The following is a 27133-nucleotide window of genomic DNA, read 5'->3' as shown; positions in this document are numbered from 1 at the left end:
GGGATAACTGAGACTGAATTCACAGAGCACCCATGAGTCCGTAGGCCTCTATTTATTTGAATCATTGAAGTCTAATGAAGAGGCCTTGGAGGTGGGAGGCCTTGGTTTTGCCGGGCCTGGGGTGAAACAAGGAGATGGAGGCAATGGAGGACACAGTGGTGCACGTCTAAGCCAAGAGGAGAGGAAAAGCCCGTGTGGAATCAGCTGAGGCTCCTGAACTGGGGAGATCAAAGGGAATTGTTCGGTTTTGGTATTTGATTCTTCAACTTTGGAACACAGCAGGAGACAGCACCCTAGACAAGGCAATACTCTTCTTCAGGAGGAAGCCTGGAGGAAGGCCAACAGTGCCGGAGACAAAGACACTTATGAACAAATGCTCAACAGTCTGGGAGACAGCCAAAATACCTGCCAGGGGAGGATCCCTTACCAGCGTGCTCAGTCTGGGGAGAGCTAACAGCCAGCACAATTTGGAGACAAACACTGATTTTTTTCTGCTCCCTACAAATAGGTTAGTGAGGCCTGGGGACATACAGGTTGCTAAGACAACTCTCCAACAAAGGATTCCACTTTTCAGTTGTTATGATATCCTTTACACAAGCAAATAAATAAAAACATAGACACACGTATAAAAACACAAGTCTTCACAATGAGCTCAGTTTTCACACAAGACAGAAGCAAAAGACATCTTTAAATGCAGCAGCAGTTAAACAGTTCTGAGGCTCCATTTCACAGATTTCTATGAACTAACAGAAATATCATTGGCATCCTGCGATCCTCTCCACACCAGGTTCTCATCCCTCACAATATAACTCTGCCTGGTCTTTCTTCACAATTCCTTTCTTAGACAGGCTATGTGGTCAGTTCAGACAGATGGTAAATTTTACATTCAGATACACATTCTGTTTGTTTCACACACATATCATTCATCCTTGAGTTCATAAGGCCACATTTAAACGTTTAAATGTTGGTGTAAAATTTTTTAGTTCATTATCATTGTAAAAATCACTGTTTGGTAAATGTTCTATTATAATAAAATACTTTGATTTTAGCTCATTACCTACTCACTCATAATAATCAGTATCAGAAACAGTTATTTTTGCTAGGGTTTCATAATTTTGTTGATATTGTTTTTTTAATTTTTTTTTATATTGGAGTATAGCTGATTAGCAATGTTGTGGTAATTTTAACTGAACAGTGAAGAGACTGGGCCATACATATAAATGTATCCATTCTCCCCCAAACTCCCCTCCCATCCTGGCTGCTATTTATCATTGAGCAGAGGTCCCTGTGCTCTACATTAGGACCTCGTTGGTTATCCATTTTAAATATTGCAGAGTGTACATATAGATCCCGAGCTCCCTATCTCTTGCCCTCATCCCTCCGCTTTGGCAACCATAAGGTTTTTCTTTAAGGCCTGTGAGTCTGTTTTGTAAATAAGTTTATTTGTATCATTTCTTTTTAGATTCTTCATATAAGGATATTCCGTTTGTACACCTCATGTAGTTTGTAGTTTGTTCATTTTTACTGAACTACAGTAATACTGGACTTCAGGCTTAAAAGTAGATATAATAAATAATTCATTGTTTGAGTATTTTATGTGATCAGAATCTGTGACTCGGATATAACAATAAATCTGTCTCATGTCTTCCCAATTCTCCAACCCCAAGCTAGAGTCACAGCAAATTACTTCTCATACAATATGTCCCTTCAATTTAAATGAAATATGTTGTTCAAAGGTATCATTTTAAATGCAAAGAGCGGGACCCATTAATTAATTGCTATATGAGATCACTGTCAGGGACTTAAAAATATACATGATCAGAAAGAAAAACTGCACTCCCTCAGCCTCTTGGTACCTGATGCTTCCAGTGTTGTATTCAATTTCAGGTGGAACAAATATGCAAAATTTGCCTAGTTCAGTTCAGTCACTCAGTCGTGTCTGACTCTTTGTAACCCCATGAACTGCAGCGTGCCAGGCTTCCCTGTCCATCACCAGCTCCCAGAGTTTACTCAAACTCATGTCCATCGAGTCGGTGATGCCAACCAACCATCTTATCCTCCGTTGTCCCCTTCTCCTCCCGCCTTCAATCTTTCCCAGCATCAGGGTCTTTTCAAATGAGTCAGTTCTTCACATCAGGTGGCCAAATATCGGAGCTTCAGCTTCAGCATCAGTCCTTCCAGTGAATATTCAGGACTGATTTCCTTCAGGATGGACTGGTTTGATTTCCTTGCAGTCCAAGGAACTCTAAAGAATCTTCTCCAACACCTCAGTTCAAAAGCATCAATTCTTCAGCACTCAGCTTTCCTTACAGTCCAACTCTCACATCCATACATGACTACTAGAAAAATCAGAGCTTTGATTAGATGGAAATTTGTTGGCAAAGTAATGTCTCTGCTTTTTAACATGCTGTCTAGGTTGGTCATAACTTTTCTTCCAAGGAGCAAGCGTCTTTTAATTTCATGGCTGCAGTCACCATCTGCAGTGATTTTGGAGCCCCCAAAATGAAGTCAGCCACTGATTCCACTGTTTCCCCAGCTGTTTGCCATGAAGTGATGGGACTGGATGCCATGATCTTAGTTTTCTGAATGTTGAGTTTTAAGCCAACTTTTTCACTCTCCTCTTTCACTTTCATCAAGAGGCTCTTTAATTCTTCTTTGCTTTCTGCCATAAGGGTGGTGTCATCTGCATATCTGAGGTTATTGATACTTCTCCTGGCAATCTTGATTCCAGCTTGTGCTTCATCCAGCCCAGCATTTCTCATGATGTTCTCTGCATATAAGTCAAACAAGCAGGGTGATAATAAACAGACTTGACGTACTCCTTTCCCGATTTGGAACCAGTCTGTTGTTCCACGTCCAGTTCTAACTGTTGCTTCCTGACCTGCATACAGATTTCTCAGGAGGCAGGTAAGGTGGTCTGGTATTCCCACCTCTTTAAGAACCTGAGGGAATCATCTGGGGCCTCTTTCCAAGCACCATCTTTCTCTATCACTGGAATCCCTTCTGAGCATTGTTTTTTCTTTTCCTCAGGACAAGATTTTCTTGTGACATGCTGGTTGTTTTTGTTCAGTTGTGTTCAATTCTTTGTGACCCCGTGGACTGCAGCATGCCAGCCTCCCCTGTCCTTCACCATCTTCTGAGTTTGCTCATACGGGTGGGCAGAAGTATATTATGATACAAGGATGCTATGGAGAGAGGCATCTCATGACAGAGCAGAAGTGTCACTGGAAGAGGACAGGGGAATATGTTCTTCATCAATATCTAATAACATTTAAAGTTTACTCAGTGACATTGATCTTTAGTTTCCTCATCTCAATGATGAAATTACAGAAGTAGAAAGTGTCTGAGGTTCCACACCATCTGATTCTAGTAGTCTTTGGGCCGGTGAATGTGAATAATCTAACATAAGTAAAATGAAGATCACACAGGGAGTGTTTATAAAGAAACCATTAACAAATTCATAGCCAGAAACTGGGGACACTATTCAGTCACAATGATGATAGAAGAACCCCAAGGCTCATATGAACCCTGCATGTGGTGATTATTTTCCATCTCTGATAAGCCATCATTCCCCCTTTCTAATATCTTATGGGATCTTCTACTTGGAGGTTCTGTAAGATGGACTTTAAATTTGTGATGTCCCACAGTGCTTTCAGTATTTCTGTCAATTCTGCTCCTCCTACGGTCTCTGTTTCTTATGAAGGTTCCCAGCACTCTCTTAGCGACACAGCTTTGAAGTGTATTAGATTCATCTCTGTCCCTGAAAATTCATCCAAACATGGCATGATCCTGTCAGTTTTGCTCCACAGCTCATTACATGGGTGCCATTTGCCCCATCAGCAGCTTATTGCAGCCCTCATTGTAGATTTCCACAATACCTAACTTAACTTTTCATCACTTCCCTTTCTCTTATAGCCCAGTCTGTAAATGGCCACCAGAGTTATTTTCCAAAGGGCAGGTCAGAGCCTATTATTCTTAAATACACTCAACTTAGCATCTACATAAAATTAGCCCTTAGCCTCTACATAAAATTCAAACTCCCTAGACTGAGTTTGATGCCCACAAACTGATTTCAACAACCTTTTTTTGTTTGTTTTTCATTGTCGTCCCTTTATATTTGTCCTGTTCTTATTCCCCTCTATTGCCTTCATCATTATCTCTACACGCCTAAATCTACTCTTGGGTCATAGCACAAATCAAGTGCCACCTCTCCTCTAAAGCTTTTCCATATCCTCCTGCTGGAAGCAATCTTTTCTACCTTCAAACACCTACAATGTTTAATCTATACCTCTCTTATAGCACTTCTCACTTTTATGTTAAAATATTTAAAAAAAAAAAACAAAAAACACTTCTGACAAGAATGCAAACTCCTTGAGCTACTAGTGTAGTGCCTTGTATATGTTATGACCCCAGTTCACATGTAAATTTAAGTTAAGTGTTTTATTGGATGAGACAGATACCAAAAAAGTTACATTTCATCTTGGAAGTATATTGGAAAGAACATACGATTTAGAGAGACAGTTTAGACGGGCTATTCTCTAACAGACTAACAATTGTTGTAGAACGCCTCCCATACAAGCCTTCTAAAATGAGACTGCTTGGTCATTTATTTATGGCCCTTTCCAAGATTGGAGTTCTTGCTGAGATTTTTTTTTTTTTTTTTTTGGTCTCTGAATCCAAGTAGCATCTTACAATATTCTTTCCTCATTATGACAAAGCAAGGTCATGTTAGAATAATTCTGGCTGATGTGTATTGATCCTTTACTGTGTACCATACAATATATTAAAATCTTATTATGTTTATTTAATTCTCACAGCAATCTGACAAGATCAGATGATTTTCACTATTTTTCATATGGGAATTTTGAGGCACAGATATGGGGCATGAATTGTACAGGGTTAAACAGCTAATGGCGGTTTCCCCCCATGGCTCAGCAGGTAAAGAACCTGCCTGCAGTGCAGGAAACAAAGGAGACATAGGTCGACTCCTGGGTCCGGAAAATCCCCTGGAGGAGGACATGGCAAGTCGCTCCAGTGTTTCTCGCCTGAAAAACCCCATGGACAGAGGAACTTGGCAGGCTACAGTCCAAAGGGTCTCAAAGAGTCAGGCATAGCTGTGCAGATACGACTGGCTGACTGACTGAAACAGCTAACAAATGAAAATTCCAGAAAGTGAACCAAAGTAACTTGATACTGGAGTCTATCCATTAAATCATTATACTACGCTGCCTCTGGTAGAGAAGAATATAGAATACTGGTGTGGAGTTCGACAGCTATTTAATTCTGTTATTTACCACTGGTTCTGTGGGTTTTGAAAAATAAGCACTTATCCTGTCTGAGATTCACTTCATTGTCTATAAAATGGTTAAAATAACACCTACTTGGTAGAGTTCTTAATAGAAATAAAGAATAAAACATTTCTGTAACCCAGCTCCAGGTTCCTCACCCTCAGAAGTAGCATTGCCCTTTGGGAAAAAAAAGCCTCTTCTCAACCTAAATTGTCCATTTTCCTGCTGCATGTTCCTTCTTAACTCCCACTGTCGTGAGTCATCACTAACATCTAAGGCCTCCTGGAACATTAAAAAAAATGGGACTCACTATAGCATCTTCATAGCTATATCTACCACTTAGTTCTATAAAGTATCAGAACATTTGAAACTAAAGTTTTTCACTATTTTCTGGTCAAATTCTTTGTGTATCCTACAGAATGTTCTCCTATTATTTCTGTATGAAATGAGGGGTGGAATCAGTGAACAGTATGAAGATATATTAACCTCATAGCTAAGATTTCCTGTTGCAATTTTATATTGCAGTGTCTAGTATGATGCCAACATAGAACAGATGTTCAATAAATATCAGTTGCCTTGCCTTGCCCTAGAAGGAAAATGTACCATGTAATACTGAAATATTAAAAAGTAAAAAAATCACCACACACTTGTTGATTTTGTATATTGCAATTTATTACAATCCAATGAAACAGGCCCAAGATGCAACTGCTATTGATAACCCTCAAATGGCTTGAAAATTTTTTCCTTTCCTTGTTAATATACATTTGAAAATTCATTTGGATTAAGGTTTTAATATTACTTACAACCAAAAATTAATTCCCAACTCACAAAGCCAAAGTGCTCATTCTTCAAAACAAAACAACATATCAGTTTGTCCCTTATGGATTGCTCTTTGGGTGCTGTAACTAAAAACTTCTCACTAAATACAAGTCACCTAGGTTTTCTCCTATATTTTCTTCTGGAAATTTCTTAACTTTGTGTTTAACATTTAATCTAGGATTCACTTTGAGTTAATTTTTGTGAAAGATATAAAATCTGGGTCTAGGTTTATTTCTTTGCATGTGAATGTTCAGTTTGTCCAGCAGTATTTATTGAAAAGACTACCTTTTCTCCGTTGAATTGTCTTTGCTCTTATGTCAAAAATCAATTGACTATATTTGTTTAAGTCTACTTCTGGGTTCTCAATGTACATATAGATAATCTAGATATATCTATTATTTCACCAGTATCACACTGTCTTGATTACTTTAACTTTATAGTGAGTCTTGAAATCAAGTAGTGAAAGCCCTGTTCTTCTGTGTTAATGATTATAGGTTTTTTGTCTTCTCGTATAAACTCTTGTTAGTTTGTCAGTATCTACAAAAGAGCTTGCTGGGATTTTGACTGATATTTTATTAAAGCTATAGATGAAATTGGGAAGAACTGATATCAATACTGAGTCTTCTAATCCTTGAACATGGAACATCTATTTATTCAGATTTTCTTTAATTTATTTCATCAGAGTTTTGTAGTTTACCACATACAGTTTCTGCATATATTTAGTTAGAGTTTTACCTAGGCATTTCTCTTTTTTGGCTGAATACTAACTGGTATGAGTTTTCTATATTTTTTAATTTATTGCTAGCATATAGGAGATAATTGATTTTTGTGTATTAACCTTCTATCTGCAACTTGGCTATGATCACTTATTAGCTTCAGGAGGTTTTTGGACAATTCTTTGGGATATTCTGCATAGACAATCATATCATCTGCAAAGAAAGTTTTGTTTTTCCCTTCCTATTTTTCCTTCCATCCTAAACTCTACACCTTTAATTCTTTTTCAGGTTTTATTTCAGTAGCTAGGACTTTTCAGTAAAATGTTGAGTAAGAGTGGTGAAAGAAAATTCTACCCTTGCTCCTGATCCTAGAGGGAAAGCAACTGATTTCTCATCATTAAGTATGATATTGTATATTTTCTGTATATATTCCTTAGCAGGTTATGGAAATTCTCCTCTATTCCTAGTTTACTGAAAGTTTTTTTTGTGAGTGAAAAGATATTTTTAAACACTCAAACTTCTCTCTTAACTCTTCTTTTTTCGTCTCTGTATGTTTCCAAATTGTGCTTACTTATCCATTTTTATTTTTATACCCTTGGTTTCTAAAATGGTATAATCAAGCCATCTGGAGATTTTTTTTTAGAAAACTCAATAGCTGGGATTTTGCCCCCAGGTAAAATAAATTACTGAAATCATGTATAATAACATACAGTAGTCTATTCTAAGTATCTTTAAGATTTGTTTGAGGGATATCAATCAAGATGGAGCTTCCAGTTTTTACAAACATGATTTTCAGCAAGTCAATGTTATAGAAATACATACATGGGATAACTCTGACGTTGAGATAACTTTGACATGAGAGTCAAATGATGAAAATAGTCTCCAAGTAAAAAAGTAAAGATTTCTCCCTTTTAAAAAGAGTTTACTTATATATGAGAAATAGAAGTCTAACAGGTTGAATGTAGAATTAAAATCAGAGTTGGGACTTTCCTTGTGGTTCAGAGGTTAAGACTGTACACTTCTACTGAAAGAGGCATGAGTTCCATCTCTAGTCGGGGAACTAGTGATCCGTATGCCACATGGCCACAAAAAAATATATTAAAAAAATAAAGTAAAATCAGAGTTCTAGCCAGATTTATTCACTAAGCAGTCGTAAAAGCTTGGACAAATTATCTGCCATCTCTTGGGTCCTGTGGTCTCATTTGTCAAGTGCAATGACAATAACATGTACCACCAACCACTACTGTGTGCTTCTACCTCATAGCATCACTGCAGGGCTAGAGGAGATGGTGAATGTGAAACTGCCTTTTTGTACTATTCAAGCACAGCAGAAAGGGGAAGCATTATTATTATCAGAAGTGTAAATTAGGAAGAAGGAGTTCTGACATTCTCTTATCAAGTTTTTACACTTAAATTCCATCATTACACAGTTACACTTTCTAGGATTTCAAGTTTTTAGGTAAACTTCACTGCTAGGGTAAAAATTATTCAGGATGATCAAGACACTAAAGGTTGAAGTTTTCAAAGTGAAAGTGAAAGTCACTCACTTTCTTTGTGTCGCTGACTGTGTGACACCATGGACTATACAATCCATGGAACTCTCCAGGCCAAAATACTGAAATGGGTAGCCTTTCCCTTCTCCAGGGGATCTTATCAACCCAGGGATCAACCCATTGCAGGCAGATTCTTTGCCAGCTGAGCCACAGGGGAAGTTTTCAAATGTATTCTCAGTTATAAGCCTGGGCAGATCACACTGGTGTGCAAATTTCAATTTGTGTCAGTTTGTCTTATTTGATCTACTTTTTCTCCAGTTAAATGAGGTGACTCTTCATTTAGAAGAACTCGCAGTGGTAGGTTTAAGTCAGAAGGCCAGAAATTTGGCTGAGCTAAATGGTGTGGAAATAAATGGCTTTAGCTTTTCCAATTCATGCAAGGCATTTGACACAGCAAGTTATTTGCAGAGTGTTATCCCTTCACATAGTTGACACTGAGCTCCAACCACACGCCAGGTACCATGCAGGAGATACAGAAATAAAAAGACAAGGTCTCCCTGTACATACATATCATGAAATATAACTCAGCAATAAAAAGGTAAAAACTGCTGCAGGCAACAACCTGGATGAACCTCAAGGAAATCATGCTCAGTGAAAAAATGCCAGTCTCCAAAGGGTATCTACTATATGATTTCGTGGAATAACATTCATGAAAGAAAAGTAATTACAGAGTTGGAGAATGTATTAGTGATTGGTAGGGGATGGGAATGGGAATGGAAGGAATGGGGTGACTATAAAAAGGTCACATTAGAGGGTCTTGTGATGGTAGTACATTTAAATATCTTGATTGGGATGGTAGTTACACAAACATGTGATAAAGTTATGTAGGCTATATAAACACATCCATGGGTACATACATACACAAGTGCATGTATAACTGATGGAAACTGAATCAACTCTAGGGATTGCATCAATGTCAATTTCTTGGTTTTTATATTGAACTATATATAAAATGTATAAAATGCTAACATTAGGGGAGACTGGGGGAAGGGTGCATAGGACTTCCCTGGACCTTCCTTTGCATTTTCTTGTGAATTTATAATTATTTCAAAGTATTAAGTTCAAAAAAGAGAAGATCCCTTTAGAATATACAATACTAAGAGTGAACGATAACATAAACTATGGAGTTGGGGTATTTATGATGAGTCCATATAGATTTATCATCTGTAACAAATGTACCACTTTAGTGGGAGATGTTTATAATGAGGGAGGTTGTGTAAAGTGTAGGGGTAGGGGTAGTTAGGAAATCTCTGGTACTTCCCTCTCAAGTTTACTGTGATTCTAAAACTGCTCTTTGTTGTTGTTCAGTAGCTCAATCGTGTCCAGCTCTATGATCCCATGGACTGCAATGCTCCAGGCTTCCCTGTCCTTCACTATCTCTCAGAGTTTGTGCAAACTCATGTCCATTGAGTCAATGATGCCATTCAACCATCTCATCCTCTGTCTCCCCCTTCTCCTCCTGCCCTCAATCTTTCCCAGCATCAGGGTCATTTCCAATGAGTCAACTCTTAAAAAGGCTCAATTTTTTAAAAACATCAAAAGGAGAATAGCATATTGTGATATGAAAACTACAGGAAATTTAAATGTTAACAACCATAATAAAGTTTTATTGGAACACACACACACATACACATTCAAAGAGACAAAGGTCCCTCCCCTCCAGGAGTTGAAAGCCAGCTCTCATCTGTCTCCTTGGCTTGTAGGAACCAAAAAGTTCCAGTAACAGAAAAGGCTCAAATTTTCAACCCCTCCAGCCTCTCCCTCTCAGGGTCATACCATGCTATTTCTGAGAGCCCTTCAGGGACTCCTCACACGCTCTCCCTTCTCCCTTAGCCATCTCCATTGCTTATCGAGTCACCACTGCCTGGTTCTCAGATCTAAGTGCCATCATCCCTGGAGAGCTCAGACTTTGTCCATGAACCTACTAGCAGGACAGGCCACGGTCTTCACACCCCGCACCTCTACACATTCAAGCAACTGCCTTCTCACAGACCACTTCCCTCAGTCCACACCAGCATGGAACATACACCCCCAAGTGTCCACCAATTCCACCACTTCGCTGACTGCATCTGATTGTCAGTGCTTTAGGGTCTGATAGGAAGGATAATACCCAAAGTGAAAACAAGTACTTAACTAGAGTACCCAATCAGGGAAGCCATCCAAGAAGACAGGGCTTGACTGAGACATTCAGGTAAAGGAGAAACTCTTCAGGGAGGAAGGAGGCCAGAGAGAATTTCAGGCAAAGGGAACCTGTGTGATAAGACACTGAGAAAGCACACTGTGGCCACGAAGGGGATGTGGTGCATCACTGGAGAATCGATACTGGGGGAGCCCAGGTAGAGATGAGGACTAAAACTCAGCCCTGGTGATTTCCAAGGCCCATGTCCCCCGTGTTGCCATGTGACTGAGGAGCATGCTCAGACACAACCACATGAGTACCACTGTACTCTGTCACACCTAGGACTTACATCCAAACTGAGATGTCACATCCATCTAGATCCATTCTAACCAGCCTAATATGGCAGCCTATCCTCAGCACAAGAGCAGCAGTGAGAGTACTGAGGCTGAGAAGAGACTGCTTTCACCCCAGTGCACTCACAAGCTGCCCTTAAACTAAATCCATGTGTATGCAGATTTACCTCTTGACTTTCTGTTGATTTCTGCTGTGGAAACCCACCCTTCTTTCTACATTCTATTCAAAGCAGAGCAGCAGACAAACGTGGTGTTATATAGGCCTTGGAACCAGATGATCTCAGTACGAACCAAGGTTCTACAAACCTTACAAGCTATGTGCATTTAGTAAGTTCCTTTTACTGGGCTTTATTTTACCCATCTGTAAGATGGGGATAAGAGTCTGCCACACAGGACTCTCCTTAAATTAAATGAAGTACTATAAGTGAAAAATCCCTTTCGTGGGGATTTGCCCCCTAAGAGAGGTGGTCTCGTTTTTTTAGAATTTTGCTTTCCTTTTTCCTTTTTGTTTCTGTTTTGAATGTAGCATTAGTCACTCACTGTCCAAAAAAATTCCTCTTGAATTGCTATGTAAAACAGAATATGTACATGTTTAGGTTCACAAGCAAAGGACAGGCTAAAATAAATGTTTATTGAACACTTACTCTGTGCCTGTACATTGCCTGGTCAACCAGCACTACCCTCTGAGATCACTGTCATTGTCACCCTCACAGGAGAGGATTCAGAGCTCAAAGGACCATGGAGATACTGTGGATGTTGCTTAGCTTGCCCTGTGGGCAGACTGCTTTTCTTTTTCTAATGATATTTCCTCTCCCTCCAAAGGCAAGCTAAGCAACATCCACAGTATCTCTATGGCCCTCTGAGCTCTCATTCCTCTCCTATGAGGGTGACAATGACAATGATCTCAGAGAGTGGTGCTGGGACTTACTAGTAGCTCAGATGGTAAAGAATCTGCCTGCAATGCAGGAGATCTGGGTTTGATTCCTGGGTTGGGAAGATCCCCTGGAGAAGGGAATGGCAACCCACTTCAGTATTCTTGCTGGGAGAATTCCACAGACTGAGGAGCTAGCAAGATACAGTCCAAGGAGTTGAAAAGAGATGAAGACAACTGAATGACTAACACTTTAACTTTTACTCCCTTGCTCAAGATCCAGGATTCTCACATGTTCTCTTACTACCGTTCATCTTTGAAATTCTCCTAAAGCAAACCTCTGAGAAGATGGTTCTAGTGCCATTTGTCTCTTTGGGGGAAAAAAAACACCTGTGTGGTTGAGGGAAGCTAATTAACACTGGTAAGGAAAAGCAGCCAGTGAAGGGGCAACATCAAGCTAGCTACGTCTTTAGATCACTGGTGTAGAATCACACCAGGAAAACCCTGCTGCTGCTGCTAAGTCGCTTCAGTCATGCCCGACTCTGTATGACCCCACAGACGGCAGCCCACCACGCTCCACCATCCCTGGGATTCTCCAGGCAAGAACACTGGAGTGGGTTGCCATTTCCTTCTCCAGGAAAACCTAGAAGCCAGTAATGGACACTTCAGAGAAAGAAGGAAGTTTTTATCCAGTCATTGGTTAAGGGTGCACCTGCTAGAGTAAAATGTCACTTCTTAAAGGAATTTCTGTTCTGCTGAGCAGGCCTAAGAAAGCCCATGGGGCAAACACAGTTGCTCACAGCAAGCAGTTGGAAGGTGTGCCCTGAAATGGTAAGAGAGGGGATAAGGGTGAAGCACGAAGCATGAAAGGGTCTGAAAAACACACATGCGTCATGGTAGTAAGTCTTAGTGTGTACGTTTACCTTCCATAAGAAGAAAACTCAGTATATATTTAACAACGCTAACAGTAGATTTTCTGGCACATTTGGAGTAGGGAGAACAGGTGTTTTACGGGGTCCTCCTGGAACCACATCATGAGGACACATATTTTTTTCTAGTAGAAGTAAGGCAGGTCTCCATCTGTGGCACCCATCTGCATGCATTAACCTGCATCCAAAGTTATCATCACTTTCAAAAGAGACTTTCTGATAGGAACACAAGAAAATGTGGTTTGTATCACAAAAGGTGACAATGTCCAGAGAAGTGGGTCTGGGAACATTTGTTTCCTGAGGGCATCTGTCTCCCTGCCTAGATGATAGTCCTGGAGAGACAGTTTCAAGATCACAGGGAAATCAAACAGCTGTAGGGCAGAGCCCAAGGCACATGACCACCTGCTCTGGGCTGTAGTCTCTATTAAGAATCTGAAAACAGAAACGGATCTGGCAGTAGCTCTGTATCTGTGACACAAGTTGTAATGAAGAATCACACACGTTAATTTTTTTCCTCCGAATTATAAAGCCTGGTTTAACTCCTGGCTTCATTTTGGCCCAGATGTAGCATAATTTAGCTGCACAGGTCAGAGAAGAGTAGACAGCCTCTGAGGGGCAGATGGCATCTGTTCTTCTGACTTAAAGGAGAATGAGAAGGAAGCAGTTTGCGGATGGTGGGGTGTAGTTCAGGGAAATAGTAACATTCACCTTAAAGAAGTCAGGATCTGCTATTGTGCTTCAGCAGCTCCTGCAGGCCAGCAGATTGGAGCATTAGTCAGATAGGACTGCAGAAGAGAGGGTGGAGGGAGTACTCTCTGGAATTCATCTCCCAAGCCACAACTCTAGATAGTAAGCTAACCGCGAGTCAGGTTGTTAATGAACTTGGTCTGGCCATGGTGACAAGAGTTCATTAGAGAACATTTATCCTCCACTCAAGAAGGAGAAAAATGACTTCAATAAAAACTATGCCAGGGCCACAGATACATGATCTTTATTAAAAAGGCATTTTCAGTAGTAAAATTCATTACACAGTCACATAAGTAATCTGGATCCACCTCTCCTTTTGCTATATTATTGTTGGAGATGCTAGTAAGTTTTAAGGAAAACAAATAAGATCCTATAGCTGTACTGTAATTGAAAATAGAGGTAATAAAAAATACACCTATAAAGTGTGTTTATATTTTGATTCTTCTGGGTCAATTTATAATCTATCCAGATCAAAGTCAAGGCCCATCCTGTCTTCTGATGAATTGTTCTGCACTGTATGTATACTGATACCCATGGAAGAATAAACTAAAAGGAGACGATTCTTCTCAGGCAACTAAAGTTTGTAACTTATATGCTTTTTCTATCTTTCCCTTTTTATTTTCTAGAAATAGACTCAAGGCAAAATTTGGAAACCAAAATGAATGAGAAAATAAGAGTACATCAGGATCTGGCAATATCTTGTAGAATCAAAACAATCTGAGTTAAAATCTTAGTCCTACCACTTTTAAGTGTAGAAAAAATGTTTAAACTCTCTGAACTCAAGTTTAATCCATTTAGGAGACACAAATGAAAAAGCTCGCATCAGAGTGTTTTGAGGGTTAATTGAGAATATATATTACTCACCTGTAGTATGTTTTGGGCTTCCCTGGTGGCTCAGATGGTAAAGAATCCACCTGCAATGTGGGAGACCTGGGCTTGATCCCTGGGTTGGGAAAATCCCCTGAAGGAGCACATAGCAACCCACTCCAGTATTCTTGCCTGGAGAATTCCATGAACAGAGGAACCTGGTGGGCTATAATCCATGGGGTAGCAAAGCGTCAGACACGACCAAGTGACTAAGCACAGCACAGCGTCGTAAGGTCAGTGCCAATCCTTTGGCCACCTGATGCAAAGAACTGACTCATTGGAAAAGACCCTGATGCTGGGAAAGATTGAAGGCGGGAGGAGAAGGGGACGACAGAGGATGAGATGGTTGGATGGCATCACCAACTTGATGGACATGGGTTTGGGTAAACTCCGGGAGTTGGTGATGGACAGGAAGCCTGGCATGCTGCAGTCCATGGGGTTGCAAAGAGTCGGACAGGACTGAGCGACTAAACTGAACTGGGCTTCCCAGGTGGCGCTAGTGGTAAAGAATCCACCTACCAATTCAGGAGATGCACGAGATGCAGGTTCAATCCCTGGGTCAGAAAGATCCCTGGAGTGGTGGTGGTTTAGTCACTAAGTTGTGTCCGACTCTTGCGATCCCGTGGAGCCTGTCAGGTTCCTCCGTCCATGGGATTCTCCAGGCAAGAATACTGGAGTGGGTTGCCATTTCCTTCTCCAGGGGATCTTCCCGACCCAGGGTCTCCTGCATTGCAGGCAGATAATTTATGAACTGACCTATGAGTAGGAAATGGCAACCCATGCCAGTATTCTTGCCTGGAAAATTCCTTGGACGGAGGAGCCTGGTGGGCTACAGTCCATGGGGTCACTGAGTCAGACACGACTGAGCACAATGTGTTTAGTGCATAAAGACAGTTAAGTAGGCTTCGCTTCATGTTGTTTCGGATGACCTCGTCAGTTTATTTATTCAAATAAAGCTTTACTGGACATCTAGCATGTAAAGTTTTAGGTTCTGGGAATACAGAATTGAAGAGTATGGACATGAGGCTGATTGCCTTAAAGTAGGGAAGATAGTCATTGAGAAAATATTTACTAACAATTCATGAAGAATAAGCATCTTGTTTTAAGCCAAATAATTAAAGATATAGTGACTTATTATTATTTTCAGACAAAGAAGTATCAATAATGCTTTAACACAATAATATATTAAAATAACTAATTTCATTTATACAGTATACATTATTTTTTCTTCTTTGTTTTCCTTTTTTTCCTTTTTGACTTCAAATATACAAAACTGAATTAATCATATCGCTCAGTTCATGACACACTCTTAGTACATACAAGAATCTGTTTTTTCATTTAACCTCTATCAATACTCCCATTCCTCTCTTCATCATAGGCACTCACTCTAAATTATTTAATATGTGTCCATTCACGCCATTTCTACACATTCAATTAGAAGTATATGTATTCTTAAAATATATTGGGTTGGCCAAAAATATATATTTTTCCATAAGAAAACTGTTCATTGACAGTTTCCATAAGTTTTTCCATAAGAAAAACTCAAAAATTTTAGGCCAACTCAATACACTAGGTTTTTCATATGTGATATACATAAAAAATATTGTTAAAAATAAGTTGTTTCTTTGTCCACTTAACACTCTTCTAGAGAGAAGTATTCCTGTTTTCACATTAACCTAACTTACTACCAAGTGCTGCTTAGTATTCCATAGTATGCATAGATCACATTTTATTGATCTGTTTCCCTAGCAGTGGGCATCTGAGTTGCTTTCCCTCCTTGCTGTGATAAACAATTTGACAAACACCATCACATCATATATCCTTATGAATCTGTTAAAGAGTTTTTTGGTACAGACATTTCCAGGCATCAGATTTTGCACACTTAGTGTAACAGATGGATTGCTGTATCATTTTCCAATTCTCCATATCCTTGCCAAAGCATTGCATTGTTTGATGTGCTAATATTTATGTTATCTGATGGATATAGAATAGTATTTCATTGCTTTTTAAATTTGCATTTCTCTAAATAGTTGTGATATTGCTCACATCTTATCAGGTAAATTATATCCCTCATTTCATGGCACATGGTTATCCCACCCTCTGAACAACATTGTTCACACTTCCAACAGATTTCCTGCCATTTCCACCTAAACTGTAATTACCTATGTGGTTTAGATGCTAGTATTCTTTGTCTATTTTACACTTTGAAAAACACTGCTCTTGGCTTGTCATCTTCTGATAATTTTGCCTATGGATTATATTCATTAAAAATAATCCATGTTATGATATAAGTAAACCTTTCACCTTTGCCCTTTATCTTTTAAGCTCTGATCTCATTCAAGACATTCTTTCCCCCTTAAAAATAAATAGAGAATGTCTGGATATTCTCAAACATTGTTATATAAAATACTTTTATATTTTCACTGCTTGCATTTGGAACTTATTTCAAATAGAGGTGTTTTTACATATGATGTAGGTAGGGACCTAACTTTTTTTATCATTTTAATGAGCTAATTCTCCCAACATCAGCTATAAAATCTGAGATAATCTATGAGATTAGTTAGAAAATTTTCCCTTTTATTCTATTTTCTAAAAATATTTCCATAAGTTAGAAACTGCCTCTTTCTTGTAAGTTTTGTCTCATTTGTGAAACAAGCCGAACCTACAGGCTGTAGGTTATAGGTCCAGACAAATCTCTTATTTCCTAAATCAATTTTAGAATTACATACTTTTCCAGAAATGCATCCATTTCCTTCATTTGACTTTATTGGCATGCAATGATTCATTATATACTTTTTATTTATTTTTAATTTATCTTTTGTCCTGATTTTTGAGCTTTAAGTATTTTTATCTTCTTTAAAAATTAGTCTTACCATAGGTTGATGTCTCTTGCTTGTCTTTTCAGTGGTGTTTTTTAAGCATGCTTATAAAGTACTTTAAACTGAAGGACAGTAAAAGTATCTCATGTCAACATATGAAGGACACAGCTAAAACAGTATTTATAGGAAATTTTATCATTTGTAATATATTTATCATGAAAAAGAAGGACTGAACATTTAAACTGAACATTTCAACTCAAGGGAATAATATAGAAGGCCCAAAGAAATAGGAGGAAAGAAACAATAAAACTAACAACAAAACTCAATGGATATAGAAAGACAACAAGAAATAGTGAAAATCAACAATTAATACTTTTCAAAAATGCTTTTACATATATGATATTTCTTGAGACATGACTTTAAATTATAGACCTGCAGTTGGACTTCAAAAAACTCGGATTTTTGTTATTTGCCTTCACTGTTTTTTAAAATATTGAGCATTCAGTTGAGGAAAACCATAGAGGCAAAGCTACTTCAATCAGCAAAAAGTAAAGTAAAGCTTTATTACTGTTCTTATTGAAAGATAGTATAAAAGTAAAAGTGTTAGTCATTCACTCATGTCCAAGTCTTTGCAACCCCATGGACAGAAGCCCACCAGGCTCTTCTGTCCATGGAGTTCTCCAAGCAAGAATACTGGAGGGGGCCGCCATTCCCTTCTCCAGGGGATCTTCCCAACTCATGGATCGAACCTGGGTCTTCTGCGTTGCAGACAGATTCTTTACTGTCTGAGCCACTAGGGAAGCCCCTAGAAGATGAATACTTATTTAAAAGACTTGGCTCTTTGTTCAGTCCTATGTTTGGTTCTGTCACTTCTTCGCTGTGTAATCTCAGGCTCCTTAAGTCTCAGATTTCTCATTTGCAACATGAAGAGGATAATGGTTTCTACCTCAGAGAGTACTTATGAGAATTAAATAAAATTTAAAAAGTAGTATACAAAGTGCTTAGCATAACATTCAACAAATCTTAGCTCTCTGTGGGTCTTAGCAAACTGTATTATATTTAAATACCCTCTTACATGAAAAAGAAAATCTTGGACAAACTAAGAATGTATACTTGAGTATTAATTTTAATTCTCTCATAAATGTGATCACACTGTGTAAATAAGAATATACCCACATCCAGGCTTCAAGTGGTGTAAAGCAGCCTCAAACCATTGGTGAGAAATTCAATGACAAAGAGCCGATGCAGCATAAGTTTCAGCCACAGGTAGACAGCTGAGTGAGAAATAACACATCCCAGCTTCAGTCCACATGAAGTGCTAAGAAATTGAAAGGGACTGCCTTTTAGAGCAACTGGAAAAGAACCACATTACAAAGGCAAGTAGAAACCTTCCCTTGATTGATTTTCCTTTAAGTTTCTGCAGTGTTTTCTAGAGTATTCTCAGGAAAAGACAGAACAAGAAGAGCGAAATGGGGAAATGAGACAGCCCCACAAAAGAGATGACAGTGTTGTTGTTTACTGGTCCAAGGACCAGGGTTTCCAGAGAGGCAAGGAGGTTCAGTCCCCGGGATCCCGGAAGTACCAGCTAAGAACGCCCTGCTGGGTGAGCCTCAGCTCCAGAAAGCATGTTTAGAAGCAGACGCTTCAGTCCCCTGAGACTCTCCCGCAGAGCCCCATGCTGGAGTGTTATTTCTGTAAAGCACAAGGAGCCTAGACTTCTCAAATTTCACAACCTGCTATCAGAGTTCACTTTCTTTACAGGGAAACAAGGTCTGCATCCCAACAGTCATCAGTCCCTTTTAACAGGAGATGGAACAGTCACGATACTTAGCGGGATTGGCACATTCTCCACAAAAGAGCCCACAAAAGGCATACTCTTATCTTTTTGAACATGGCAAGAAGCGTCTCATATCCAGACATGTAAATATACTACAAAAATGATAAAAGGTTTGCATGTAAACATGACCTAGAAAGTGCCAACTAAGACCTCTATTATATTACATTAATATAAATGGGAATCTCTGTATAATTTCTTCTGAGATATCTTCATGGTCAACTAAATGTGAATGAAACTCTATTTCTGACAACTACACTCCAGTAGGAATGAAAGCTAAGAGTTTCAGAATCAGCTTTCCAGGAACAGGCAAGTTCTTTTTTTAGTAGGATAATGAGCATTAATGCTAATAAATGCAGAATTAAAATGATATTCCTATAAAGTGAAATTACCTGAGAATTCATCTGAATAATGGCATTATATAATAGCATATGTCAAAAATGTGTTAATCAGTCTAATAGAAAAGGTGACAGTGTGTTCTCACAACATCTCAAGCAATGCTGTCATCGGCCAATATTCTAAGTCTCATGTGTAAAGCTAAAATAGCATATATAAAAATGATTAAAACATGCCTTCCTTGAAGTAAGAAAGACAAGAAGCAGGCACAGCTGGGAAAACATTAAAAAGTACTCAGTGAAACCCAAATGCAGACTTTACCTAGTTTACACTGAGCAACTGCTGCGCACTGGCCCTCCACTTGTCTGCCACATGCTGTCCGTCTCACAGTCCCTCACCCATCACTCCATCCCTGCAAAATGCAAAAAATAAGGCTCCTAGTGGGGAAGCAACTTGCCCAAGGCCACACAGCCAGGATGTGGCAAGGCACTTACTGATTCCAAGGCCTATCCACCTTCCCTCTCTTATGCTGCCCCCAAAGGGCCCACAGCACATGTAACAGATCTGTGAATGCATTTGTCCAGATTCCCAGGTTTCACAGCTGAGTTCTGCATCCTTTGTAAGATGACGTAAGAGTTGTGTTAAATGCTAGTCCTCAGTCACTCCAGCTTGGATTCACAGTCTTGTTCTCAGCCTACGGCTTAACCTTTGGAGTTGGACTGTTGTTGGTGTACAGTCGCCCAGTTGTGTCTCTTTGTGATCCCATGAACTGCAGCATGCCAGGCCTCCCTGTCCCTCACCATCTCCTGGAGTTTGCCCAAGTTCATGTCCATTGCATCAGTGATGCCATCCAGCCATCTCATCCTCTGACGCCTTCTTCTCCTTCTGCCCTTGATCTTTCCCAGCATCAAGAACTTTTCCAGTGAGGCATCTGTTTGCATCAGAAGACCAAAATACTGGAGTTTCAGCTTCAGCATCAGTCCTTCCAGTGACTATTCAGGGTTGATCTCCCTTAAGATTGACTGGTTTCATCTCCTGCTATCCACGGGACTTTCAGGAGTCTTCTCTAGCACCATAGTTCAAAGTCATCAATTCTTTGGTCCTCTGCCTTCTTTATGGTCCAGCTCTCACAACTGTACATGACCACTGGGAAGACCATAGCCTTGACTATGCAGACCTTTGGTGTTTAGAGTGATGTCTCAGCTTTTCAACATACTGTCTTGGTTTGTCATAGCTTTCCTGTCAAGAAGCAATCGTATTCTGATTTCATGGCTGCGGTCACCATCCACAGTGATTTTGGAGACCAAGAAGAAGAAATCTGTCACTACTTACACGTTTTCCCCTTCTATTTGCTATGCAGTAATGGAGGCAGATGCCATGATCTTAGTTTTTTTCATATTTAATCTTAAACCAGCTCTTTCACTCTTCTCCTTCACCCTCACCAAGAGGCTCTTTAGTTCCTCTTTGCTTTCTGCCATTAGAGTGGTATCATCCACATATCTGAGGCTGTTGATGTTTCTCCTGCCTATCTTGGTGGACTGACCTGAGAACAAACCCCACCTCTCACCCATGTGATGTTGTTTAAGTCATATCATCTCTCTAAGCTTTGGGCTTTCCCCATAAAATGGAGACAGCAACACCTACTTCATAGGAGTCCATTTTAAAATGAGGTAACTTAGCACACAGCAAGCTTTCCATCAATGCATGAAGGAGGCCTTTATGATGGTAGCCTGTCATCAGCTATGCTTCTGCTCAAAATTAACATTTGTTCCATACTTTCCCAAGTTGCTGACCTTGGCCTGGCTCCATTTTACCATTACTTCTGTCTTGGAACTGGTACTTTTAGGACCCAGTTCTAAAAGTCCAGGAAAGAGAAATAAGTGAAGCAAGAGAAGAAAAATAAGAGGATGGGAAGAGGAACAGCCATTATTGGTTTCAAAACCTAAGATCTTGTCCCAAAATGCCACTTTTCTGGCCCATTTCTCAAACTTCCAAAGTGTGCACTCAAAGAAACAGGTTTTCCTCCTAATATCACCAGTAAGTTGCTAGCCTTTTCATCACTGAGGAGCTTAGTCAAAGCCATCTGTTCACGTGTGATAAGTAGACCTTTCTCATTGAATCAGGATAAAGTTATCCCTTCTTTATAGCCTTCTCTCCTTTTCTCAGGCACCCAACTGGGAAGTCCACCTTATCGATTACTCCAGAGGACTTCTCTAGAGCTTGTGCTGATCACTTTCTTCTGTTGTTTTCCCTTTTCCCTGAACATTTGTGTCACATTCTCCAGTAATGGTTTAAAAGCTGAGTTACTTCGCTAATCAAGTGGTGTATGGTTGGTTGCAGGCCAATCTACATGGAATACATGCCAGCCAATGAAAGGAAAGTCCAGGGGGCCATGCCTTCTGCTTTCATTACTTCACCCCAAGCCTCCTATAGCTGGTGCATAGCATGAACATAGTATATTACTCAGTAGATGATACTCAAAACAATAATAAACCTAAAGGACTATTCAGACAACTATACCAAAGGCTGATGATATGCCCAGAGGTTATCCTCTTGAATTAGGATAACCTCACTAAGTCAGGTGTGCACAGTGCTGAGTGAATAGGAATCATGTTTGGCAGACAGCTCCCACTCCATCAGACCATTGCGAACACCACATTACTTCTTCAGATGCACGAGTTTGGGCCTCAGTGGAAATCTAATAGTGAAATGAAGGACCCTCAAAAGTTATATATTTCCCTCTGGTCCCTCTTCCTGCTAAAGGAGCTTTGCAAAGCAATGAGCTAAACCTTAACATTTCAAATAGCAAAGTCAGTTCATCCGTGAAGCACTCACTCTGGAATTCTGTGCATGTTTCCAGCATGGAGGCCAGATCCAATGTGACAACTGCCAGGTGAAAATCACAGAAGCATAATATTATACAATTTGATTTCAAGGCAGAATGTTCTGAATCCTCAGATTGCCAGCCAGACAAAACACCTGTGAGGAATAAACCCACATTGAGACCTAGAGGTCTCTCTATCTTTAAATATTTGGATGAATGCTATGAACTCTGAAAGTTAAAGCTTTTAACATATTCCTAAAAACTATCATTCTTTAAAGTTTAAACTTCTCCAAATAGCAATATTAGTTGTTTGACATAAATTTCATAGAATCTTACAACATTAGATCTAGTATATTCATGAGATATTATTTGATGAAACTCCCTTTGTTTACATTAAAGATATTAAAACTTAGAGAAACATAGTTTATCTAAGCTCATCCAGTTAGCCAATATCAGAGCAAAGATGTGGTTCCAAGTTGGTCAGTCCCTGTGTTCCATAGCTCTGCAGATCTGCACATAACGTAAACCACATGGGCTTTGTGAACAAGCTCTTCAACTTCTATGGGAATGAGTAATTCCTATTTCATAGGGAAATTATGTTAATTAAGTGAGACAGTGGAAGTAGCACATGGCCCATCATAGTACTTTATAAATGGTAGTTGTTGTTATCATCATTATCATTACAGTTATTATCCAACCTACAATTTAAGTCTCACACAATTTCCTGTCATGAGCAAGCCTGGTCGTATTTTTAGGAGACCCCCTTTGAGCAGTGAATGGAGCCTGGAATTTATGTTCCCACAATTATCAAGAGTTCAAACAGGTCTGGCACTAGTCTTTTACCAAGCTGCAGCCCTCCCCCTAGCCTACATGAGAGCCTCATGGCCTCAAGAAAGACCATGAGGTCTTTCTTGAATCAGAGAGCTCTGAGTCTTAAATCCAATTCTGTCACTTATTACATGGTAGACCTTGGATTAATTACTTAATTTTATGAGCCTCAGTTTTCTCCTTTCTTAAGAAATTTGCATTACAGAGTGTGTAAAGAAGACTAAATAAAATAATATAATGATATCACCAATAGGGCAAAGTAGATCATTCCTAAGTTTATTCCCCCTCACAAAAAGAACAACTAACAATTATTCAAGTACAAGACAATCCTAAACACAAGGGGGAGGGTGAAGCACCCCTGGCCACATGGTGACTAGATTGCCCCTCCCCCAGGCCACTGCAGCACCCCATGGAGAGATCGCCCCTGAGCCTCTGGTTACTCTAGTGGGAAAAGGGAACACAGGGAGAACAACCAACCTTGGGGTCAGTTAGTGGGAGCCCCTATTCTGATTTCACATCACAGGGATTGCAAAGAATCTTCAGGCTCAATCTCCAGGAATCTGACTGTGAGTGAGAAGGGTCGAGGGGCTTGAACAACCAACACGTGGATCTTGGCTGCTGACTTCACACCTGCAATGCACAAGTAGTAATCCCAGTCAGAGACTTTGCTCATCTGCAGAACCAAATCAAGGACACACGCTGACCAGGAAATTTGGCAGGATGCTGACCTGCCTTATTCAGATCCTCAAAGGGAGAGTTTATCCAGCCCTAGAGCCTGGCTTGCCTTTTCATACCGTTCATGGAGTTCTCAAAACAAGGGCCAACTCATTGGAAAAGATGCTGATGCTGGGAAAGATTGAGGGCAGGAGGAGAAGGGGGTGACAGAGGGTGGGATGGTGGATGGCATCCCCAACTCAGTGGACTTGAGTTTGAGCAAACTCCAGGAGACAGTGAAGGACAGGGAAGCCTAGCATGCTGCAGTCCATGTAGTCACAAACAGTCAGACACAACCTAGTGACTGAACAACACAGGAGCCTGGTTTGCCCACGTCCAGACAAAGAAGCTGAGACATAACCTCACCCACTGTGGAGAGTGTCTTCTAGCTCCTCATGACCAGAAGGGCTTGTGGCAACTCCTGGAAGCTCTATGGCCCAGTGGTGTTCCAGCCAAAGGTGGGCAGGCAGAGCTGATAGCCCCCCCAAGCAAAGCCAGTACCGAGGAGGAGGGTTCACATGCTATGCACAGGACTAATTCACAGCCAAGGCTAGCCAAGGCTGAATGTAGCTCCTGGAAGCTTTCTCAACCAAAGAGCCTACTGGAAATTGCAAGCAACCTGGAGCAGCCCCTCTGCTTGGTGCCCTGGCTGAGATACAGTCCCACTGCTGTGAAGAATGTCTTCAGGGCCCATCAGATCAAAAGAGCAGCAACTCCTGGAAGCTCTGCAGCCAAGTTGTTCTCAAGACTAGAGAAAGTCAGGAAAGCTGATAATTTGCAAAGAAAAGCCACTGGCTCTGTTCAGCCAGGGAAACTGAGATGTAGGTCAGCTTGAGTTAAGATAACAAAGAGATCTATAGAGCTGCCTCCCTCACTGTGCCCAGGCAGGGAATTTGTGGCCCCACTGGTTGCTCAATACAGCTTTCAGCTTGTCTGACCTAGAACCTAAGCAGAACACACAGGAAACTGTGTAGCATATTCACAGCCCTTCTTACAGTGGTAGTTGAACAGAGAACATAGTCTATGGCCTTCCTCACCTGCGGAGCAAAATCAGTGGCCTCACCTGACTAGGGAATGCAGTACACACTCAGGTCCAATTTGGTTCCCCAAACAATGAGCTATACAGGACCTGGGTCCTGTCCTGCTGCCCTGACAAGGAAGGGAAGCTAATTCACATCCCATCTGCTACTAAGCATAGTACTCCAGCCCCAACCATCTAGTACACATGACCAGAGAATCCAGACTACTAAAAAGCACATTGTCCAGCCTGACTTGGGCAGGGAACAAACCAGCAATTCTGTCCAGCTTCTCTTAGCCAGAGGCACACCCACCATACCTGTCCTTAGAGCTCAAACGGTGGCCTCTTCTCAAAATAGACAATAATAGCAGGTCCCACCTGCCCAAGGATGTTACCAGCAGATACATCCAGGACCGCAAACTGAATTAACTGGTAAAGAACAGTCTCTGCCAAAGCAAATATGCCAAGTCTGGAAGAGGAGACTGATACATCAAATGTACAGATAACAACATGAGGAATTAAGGATGAGCACAAAAACCTAAGTAAATATGACATGCCAAAGGAAACTAATAAAGCTCCACCAGCTGCCCCAAAAGAAATGAAGGCCTATGAACTGTTTGACAAAGAATTTAGAATAATCCTCTCAAGGAAGTTTAGTAAACTATAAGGAAGCACAGATAATTACATGAAATTTGGAAAACAATGTATGAACAAAATGAAAGTTTGAAAAGAAAATAGCAGCCATCAAAAAATAAATAAATAAATAAATAAATAAAAGAAAAAACCCAGACATCCTAGAGGTGAAAAATACAATAACTGAACAGAAGAATTTCAAATTTAGACTTCAAAGAATTTCAAATGTAGACTTGACAATGCAAAAGGAGGAATCAGCAATTTGGAGAATAGGAATTAGAAATTGCCCAGGCAGAAGAGCAAAAAGAAAAAAAGAATGAAAAAGAGTAAAGAAAGTCTATGAGAATTATAGGACACAATGAAAAGAAATAACGTTTACATTATGTAAATTCCAGAAGGAGAAGACAAACAGAATAGAACAGAAAGTATATTTAAAACAATTATGGGTGAAAACTCCCCAAACCTGGGCAGAGAAATGGACATCCAGATCCATAAGACCCAAAAGGTCCCAAATAGGCTGAACCCAAATAAGACTACACCTAAATAAGGCTACATTGAGACATATTATAACTGAATAGTTAAAAGTCAAAGACAAAGAAAGAATTTTAAGAGCAACCAGAGAAAAGAGAGAAGTTATATAAAAGGAAACCCCATACGATTATCAGAAAATTATCAACAGAGACTTTTCAGTTCAGGAAAGAAATGAAATGGTATAATCAAAATATTGAAAGAAAATAACTGTCATCCAAGAATTCCACACCCACTGAATCTATCCTTCAGAAACATGAATTAAAAGCTTCCAGAACAAACAAAAGCTGAGGGAGTTCATTATCACTACACCTACCTTACAAGGAGTGCTAAAAGGGGTTCTTTGAAAGGCAAATAAGAAAAAATTGAGCCCAAAATTAGCAGTAGGAAGTAAATAATAATGATTAAAGCAGAAATATATGAAACAGAGGGTAGAAAAACAATAGAAAAGACAGTCTCTTCAACAAATAATTCTGGAATAATTATATATTCATATATAAAAAAATGAAAGAGTATATCTTACCACTCACAAAAAGTAATTTAAAGTGGATTCAAGACTTAGATGTAATATCTGAAACTATGAAACTTCTAGAAGAAAGCATCGAAATAAAGCTTCTTGGCTTGGGTCTTGGTAATGATTTTTTGGATATGACCCTAAAGCACAAGCAACAAAATAAAAAATAAGCAAATGGGACTACATCAAACTAAAAAGCTTCTGCCCAAAAGAAACCAAATACAAAATGAAAAAAACTCCAGAATGGGAAAAGATATTTGCAAACCATATACCTGATAAGGAGTTAACATTCAAAATATATAATAAACATACAATTCAAAAGCTAAGAATGATAATGATAATAGTCAAATTAAAATAGGCAAAGGATCTGAAGAGACTTGACTCCAAAGAAGATATGCAAAAGGCCAACAGATACATAAAAAAGATGCTCAGCATCACTAGCCATTAGGGAAATACGAATTAAAACCACAATGAGATATCACCTCATAGACTGTCCATTGTCAAAAAGATAAGAATTAACAAATGTTGGTATAGATCTGGAGCAAAGAGAACGCTTGTGCACTGCTAGTAGGGTTGTAAATCGGTATAGCCACTATGGAATACATTCTGGAGGCTCCTCAAAAAATTAAAAATATAACTACCATATGATTCAGCAATTCCACTTCTGGGAATACATCCAAAGGAAACAAAAACACTAGCTTGAAGAGATATCTGCACCCCCATGTTCATAGCAGCATTATTTACACTAGCCAAAACGGAAAAACCTAAATACCCACTGAAATTGTGGTATCTAGACACCATGAATTATTTTTTAATGTACTTA

The sequence above is a fragment of the Muntiacus reevesi genome, chromosome 8, assembly GCF_963930625.1.
Source record: "Muntiacus reevesi chromosome 8, mMunRee1.1, whole genome shotgun sequence".
Taxonomy (NCBI): domain Eukaryota; kingdom Metazoa; phylum Chordata; class Mammalia; order Artiodactyla; family Cervidae; genus Muntiacus; species Muntiacus reevesi.
The sequence above is the reverse complement of the archived record's forward strand: the minus strand, read 5'-3'. Positions refer to the sequence as shown.